The following is a 7,673-nucleotide window of genomic DNA, read 5'->3' on the forward strand; positions in this document are numbered from 1 at the left end:
TCCCTCAACTACACCCACCAAAAACAAAACAAAAGTACGGATGATGGATATTTTATCGACCCCGGAGGGATGATGATGATGATGGGCCGAGTCAAACCCCCATGCAACCCAAACAAAATTTGACTTCACAACTTTTACGTTGCAAGCCACTCGCCCGACAGCTGAGCCACTCGGCCGGGACCAGGTCATAAGTTGCCGTTCAGTATTTTAGTTGTTGTTGTTGTGATGATCGTCTACGTGTGACTATAGTCTTACAAAGTGCGTGGTTTGATAGCAAATACAAACAAACAGCTCACGAGTCGACCCGAGGTGGATCACGGTCGGTCGCGGTATTGTCCCCCCCCCGGTCGATGCGAGTTGATGGTTGATGTCACTCGAGGTCAAATCGGTAGTGAAGGCGACTCGAGTCACTCAACCGCTCACCCACCCAGACCCCTACCCACCTATCCACTCAACCACGCGATCGGCTATCTATCAACTCACCCACCCACCCAACTACCTATCCACCCAACCCACCACTCGATCACCTATCCACTCAACCACGCGATCGGCTATCTATCAACTGACCCACCCACCCAACTACCTATCCACCAAACTCACCACTCGTCCACCTATTCACTCAACCACGCAACCAGCTATCTATCCACCCACCCAGCAACATATTCAGCAAACCATCAAGCCACGCACCCAACCACCCAACTACCCATCCACCCAACCCACCACTCGTCCACCTATCCACTCAAACAACCGCTCAGCTACCCACCCACCTACCCAGCCATCCACCCGACCGTCAACCCACGCACCCAACCCACCCAATCCACCAAAAACAAATCCGCTTCGACCATCAATCCCCCCTCCACCAACCCCCCGCCGCAACCCAAATCTACCTCTTTCACCTCTCCAGCGCACCCTCCCAGCCACCCATCATCCATTTAGCGCGCCGTCACCGCCACCCATCTCAACCCCGTGACCACCCATGATCTCTCTCCACACTCCTAACCCCTCCTCCTCCTCCCCACGTCTCCCTCCCCTCCCCTCCGCCGCTCACATCCTCTCCCCCTGCCCCCTGTTCGCGCACAGGCGTCGCGGGCAGCAGCCACGGAGAGGAGCTGCAGCGGCGATTTGTGCGACCGGAGCGAGTCGCTTCGGGGTTGTCGAGCGGTTCGAGTTCGACTCCAGTTCTGATCTCCCTCTCTGTGTCTCTCTGTGTCTCTCGCTCGATCGCTCTCGCTCGCTCGCTCGCTCTTCTGCAGATCCTCCCTCTCGCCCTTCTCCCCGGGAGAGGAGGTTGACTCGACAGCAGGAGGAGGAGGCTGAAGAGGAGGAGTGGGAGGAAGGGACATGGGTAGACGTGCGGTGGAAAGTTAAGGAGGAGTTATAACGGCTGTCGTCATCATCAACAACAACAACAGCAACAACAGCAACATCGACAAGAACACCATCATCATCATCAACAACAACATCAGCAACAACATCAGCAACATCATCATCGTCGTCGTCGTCGGCTCTGTAGCACAAGCCGCGAGTTGCCTGCCTCGGGTGAGTCCGCGTCTGCGCTGGTTGACGTCTCGGGTCCGGATGTAATGCGTGACGGTGGCTCTGCATTACTACGTAACACAGACACACACCACACCACACACACACACACAACACACACACACAACACACACACACCACACAAACCACACACACCACACACACAGACACAACACACACACAACACACACACACAACACACACAACAAACCCCACACACACACACAACACACACACCATACACACCACACACACCACACAACACACACACACAACACACACAACACACACACCATACACACCACACACAGACAACACACACACCATACACACCACACACAGACACACACCAAACACCATACACACCACACACAACACACAGACACACACCACACAACACACACAACACACACACCATACACACCACACACAGACACACCCCACACACCATACACACCACACACAACACACATCACACACAGACACACACCACGCACAACACAGACACACACAACGCACAACACAGACACACACCACAAACAACATACACACACCACACACACACCACACACAAGACAGACACACAACACACACAACACACACACATCACACACCACACACAGACAAACACCACACACACAGCATACACACCACACACAACACACACAACAGACACACACGACACACCACACACAAGACAGACAACACACACACCACACGCACATCACATACACCACACACAGAACACACACCACACGCACACAACACACACACCACACACACACTACACCACACACAACACACACCACACGCACACAACATACACAACACAACACAACACACACCACACATACACACAACACACAGACAAACGAGCCGCTGTCGGTCACGGGGATGCGGGTTTTCGTGTGGGGGGGGGGGGCGTTTGACCATACTTCACCACGATGGTTGAGTTCAACTCGTACGGGCTCGGATGGTTGCTTGACGGAGCCGAGACGAAAGCACGTCGGAGGCAGGAGGGGGTTCGATAACTTCGGATCGATAATCGACAACGTCGCCGATATTAGCCCGCAATCAGGGGGGCGGGGGGGGTTCGAGTTCGTGAGCGCAGTGCGCTAACCACTGCGCCACCGCTCTTACCACCCACACTCCGACAATAAACACACACACACATTACATTACATACCTGTACACATATTACAGACAGACACGCACTATAAACACGTTGACACGTGTTAGCTACAACAACTTCTCGCCTGCAGAGGCTGTTGGGCGCAAGTGCTGTTAGCGAGCACATCCGATTAGCACGGTTGGTTACGTACGGTGCGAAAGAAGTTCAAGATACGTACACGTAACAAAGACCCAGACCTCCCCCCTCCCGTATAGCCTTGCTCATGTTGTTAGGGCAAGTGCTGTTAGCGAGCACCTATGAATTATTTAAGCGTACACATATACGCAATATACAAAGACCCCCCCGTATAGACTGTTGGGGCAAGTGCTGTTAGCGAGTAGCACCTACGAAGACCGGCACGGCACACGAGGGGGTGGGTGGGCCAGCACCACGCCCGACCGCCTTTGTCTCCCCCAGTGGCGATGTTTTACACACCGCACCACGTACTCATTTGAGGCTTGGAGAGGCCCAGCACCGATCCACATTCGTTCAATTGCGAAGACACGTGCACGGTACAATGTAATTCCAAGTGTATATTATACATATATATACAAATACATCCGCTTACTTCATGTGCCTATACTCTTTGGTTCTTTCGGTAAAGTCACGTAGGTGAAAAAATAAAAATAAAATTTGAAAAAAATAAGAATAAAAAAATTACTAAATTAAATCACCACCTGTCGCACAAAAGGGGCCCGGATTCAGAGCACGTTTTGGACGAAGACGTTTCGGACAACGGCCCTTATTCACGAGCTTTCGAAGAAGGACCTTCTTGCACATCTGTCGCGTGCCGATGTTGCTCGTCGTTGCAGCAGAACGCCGCCGTGGCCTGTTCCCCTGCGTGTGACGGTCAACGTCGCTCGGCACAGTCGCGGCCTTTCGAACGGCTTCAGTGACTCACTCCGTGTCCTCCCCTCCGTGAAGGGAGTTGGGGTCAATTACTCGGCTCACTAATTAAAACGGGGGGTCTCGTGTTGAACGCCATTCAAAACTCGCGACCGACTCACCGACTCTGAGCCAGAGGTCGCAACCGGGTACCCGATACCCGTACCCTACCCGATACCCGGCTACCCGTACTCGGCCGGGTACGGGTACGGGTAGCCGTTTGCGATCCTGGTGCGGCCGGGTACGGGTAGGCCGTGAGTCACTGGTGAGTAGCCGTTTGTCACTCATTTCGGGAAGGGTACGGGTACCCATTTGCGACCCTGGTGCGGCCGGGTACGGGTAAGGAACAAAACCCGTTTGCGACCTCTGCTCTGAGCGTGCGAGCGTGGAACCAAAGATGCATCGGATACAATTTTTTTTTAAAACTTTAATTTGGGGATCATGTTTTCCCCCCATTGTATTTTCCTTCACCGATTGACCGACGCGTCTACTGGTGTCGTACGGCAGAGGCTCGGCTCCGTTCGTACGAAATGTTCAAGTCGCCAAGCCCCCATGCGTCTAGAACGTCTGTCCGTCCGTCTGTCCCCCGCGCATCAGGAGCGGTGGCGCAGCGGTTGGCGCACTTGCGCGTTACGACGTCACCACTGGGGAGACAAAGGCGGCCGGGCGCGGGCGGGCGCGGGTGGTTCTGGGCAAACCACGCGTGCCGCGTCCGACTTCGTAGGTGCTACTCGCTAACGGCACTTGCCCCAATAGTCCGTCGCAGGCTACACGGAGGAGCTTTGTCTTGGGTTAGCATTGTGCAATCAATTTACGCGTGTTGAGGCACGTATAGTCAATGCAGTTTAAATTTGTGTGTAATCAGTTACGTGTTAATATCGTGCCAATTAACTCCAACTGTATAGTTTTTTTTATTCTATATTTTGACGTGAAACATACACATATGTACATAATGTGAAACTGGGTTTTGTTATATATATACTGATGCAGTGGTGCACAAAGCACAATTAGCGCGACTTTAAACATCAGTCAGTTCACACTGCCCCCCCAAGGAAATAGTAACACTATACATCTGTATGTTGAATTCAACGACGTTTCAGCCAATGTACCTTTCATAGATCCTATCGTGCTAAGAAGAAGGGATATTTGCCCCGAAACGCCGCCTCATCTTTAATATTGGATTATATTGGCAGAAGATAAATGTTTTTCGGCCCCGATGTCACATTCCTAGTTTTCATATCATCGTTTGTAAAACAAAATACATTCGAGGGAAACTTATATCCGCTGACAAAAAGACAATTCTAACAAATCCGCACGCCAATTAAGTCACGTGTCAAACGTCGGTGCCATGAACAGACCATCATCATTAATACGCCAAGAAGTGATTTAATTGTACACGCATATTTACATCGATTTGTTCAGATGCTTAGCGGGCCGGTTTCCGCAAGCACGCACCAAAATTCGGCAACATCGCCGGTGTTCGTAGCGCGGGCTGCGCCAACACGCTGCGCCACCGCTCCTAGCCGGCCAGCTTAACGGGTTCCGCGAGGCTGAGACCAGGACGGCCGTGACTTGGAGTGACTTCGTGCAGATTCCGTCGATGTTCTCGAAGGGGTACGGAGCTGACAATCTGGCGTACGTAATATAGCCTGGTCTAGGCTCACTCCACTGATGTTCTAGAAGGGTTAGAGAGAGCTGATAGTTTCTCACGCAATATAGGCCCAGCCTAGGCTTACTCCAGAATGGTTCTAGAAGGGCCAGATATCTGAAATGGTGAGTATGGTTAACAGCCCCCACCCACACGGATAATCGACGCGGCGTGGGGGCGTGAGACCGACGTTTTAGGCAATGACCCTTTTTTGGCAGATATCAACGTTTTAATTACGGAGATCATGCTTGTCCAACGGTCAGCAGCTCCAAGTAATTGCCCGTTTTTACAATGAAAGACAGTGAGCTGAACTTTCAGTTAACGTGTTTGTAATCCAAAGCACTCGTATATAAAAGCACTCGTAATATCAGTTGTGATCACGTGACGCTCGGCAGACAAAGCGTATACACGTACTACTCGTATTGCAAGACCTCGCTCGTTGATCAAATTAATATTTATTTAAAATATTTGCTCCTCTTGCAAAAACACTCACAGATCAAGTTACTCGCAATCCAAGGTTTTACTGTAGAGTATTTGTTGGTGATTTAGCAATGTCATATAACACACTCGTAACACATTCAATCAATTGCCAATTCTCTCGCAATGTTTTAAACGGGCGCGTTGGATGCGTTTTAGAATTGGAGGGGCCGACGGAAGGGGTGGTGGGGTGGTCTTGATAACAGCACACCAACAAAACCTGCACAACTGTGACATAACGAACAGACCCATTATATCCACCCACACCTACATCATCATCATCATTAAAAGCATCTTCATCAAATCATCACCTTCATCGAAATTATCATGGTAATTATTCATAATTGTCATGAATCATCATGAGCTCTATCATCATAAGCTGTATCAACTGTAGCATCATCAGCTCTAGCTATATGATCATTACATCCGTATTTATCATATATATCATGACCTAAGTTAACATGAAAAATGTAACTATTATCATCATCATCATCATCACCTAATTTATCATCATCATCAACATCATTATCATCATCACCATCATCGCCATCACCATCATCATCATCGCCATTCTCATCGCCATCACCATCACCACCACCATCATCATCGCCATTATCATCACATCATCATCCTTACCATCATCATCGCTATCATCCTCGCCATCATCATCATGATCGCCATCATCATCGCCACCATCACCACCATCACCACCATCATCATCGCCATCATCACCGTCTCTAAAGCTCTTACAACATCACCCCTCTCTCAATTCACGCGACGCCTTCACGTCACGTCTTTATTGCACCTTCACTCGTGCTGCTTGTTGCCGACCGCTTCACGTTTTGGACGTTGGGGGGGAGGAGGGTTTGGGGGGATTTGCTCCGTAAACCGCGTTTGCATCTTGAGTTATACACACACACAAGTTATATCCACTGCTGGATGAAAGCCTCAGCCCCCCCACCCGCCTTCTCCACGGACCGTGAGCCATCGCCTCCCGTCGCAATTCATCACGGCACACAGATAAAGATCCCTCCCACCCTACAGCCGTCAGCAGACTGTGCGGGGCAAGTCCTGTGAGCGAGTAGCAGCAGCACCTATGAAGGCCACACACACCAAAAGATAAAGATCCCCCTGGTAGCCTTAACAGACTGTGTGGGGCAAGTGCTGTGAGCGAGCAGCAGCACCTATGAAGGCCACACACACACACAAAAGATAATATCCCCCTGGTAGCCTTAACAGACTGTGTGGGGCAAGTGCTGTGAGCGAGCAGCAGCACCTATGAAGGCCACACACACACACAAAAGATAATATCCCCCTGGTAGCCTTAACAGACTGTGTGGGGCAAGTGCTGCGACCAGCACAGCAGCACCTATGAAGGCCACAAACACGCACACACACACCCACGCACACACACACACAAACACACACACACGCACACACACACACACCCAACCACACGCACACATACACACACACGCACACACGCACACACGCACATACACACACGCACACACGCACACACACACAACACACACGCACACACACATACACACACGCGCACACACATACACACACGCACACATACACACACACGCACACACACATACACACGCGCACACACACACACGCACACACACACGCACACACGCACACCCACCACACGCACACACACATACACACACGCACACACGCACACACACACGCACACACACATACACACACGCACACGCGCACACACGCACACATACACGCACACATACCCACACCACACACTCACACACGTACACACACACATACACACAAACTCACACACACATACGCACACACACACGCACACACACACGCACACCGCACACACGCACACACACATACACACACGCACACACGCACACACCACGCACACACGCACACACACATACACACATACACACACGCCACACATACGCACCACACACA

General features: G+C 51.1%; 1 protein-coding gene across 1 annotated transcript in view; it reads left to right on the forward strand.

The window, feature by feature from the left end:
• The first annotated feature begins 1,074 nt into the window (after nt 1–1,074).
• Nucleotides 1,075–7,673, forward strand: part of LOC133355812 (forkhead box protein F1-A-like) — a 98,734-nt gene continuing 92,135 nt past the window's right edge. Inside the window, exon 1 of the mRNA XM_061573203.1 lies at nt 1,075–1,539. The gene's annotated coding sequence lies outside the window, so the exon portion shown is untranslated. The remainder of the gene's footprint in view (nt 1,540–7,673) is intronic.

Source organism: Lethenteron reissneri, chromosome 52 (assembly GCF_015708825.2).
Source record: "Lethenteron reissneri isolate LAM-NWPU_2019-01 chromosome 52, ASM1570882v1, whole genome shotgun sequence".
NCBI lineage: Eukaryota > Metazoa > Chordata > Hyperoartia > Petromyzontiformes > Petromyzontidae > Lethenteron > Lethenteron reissneri.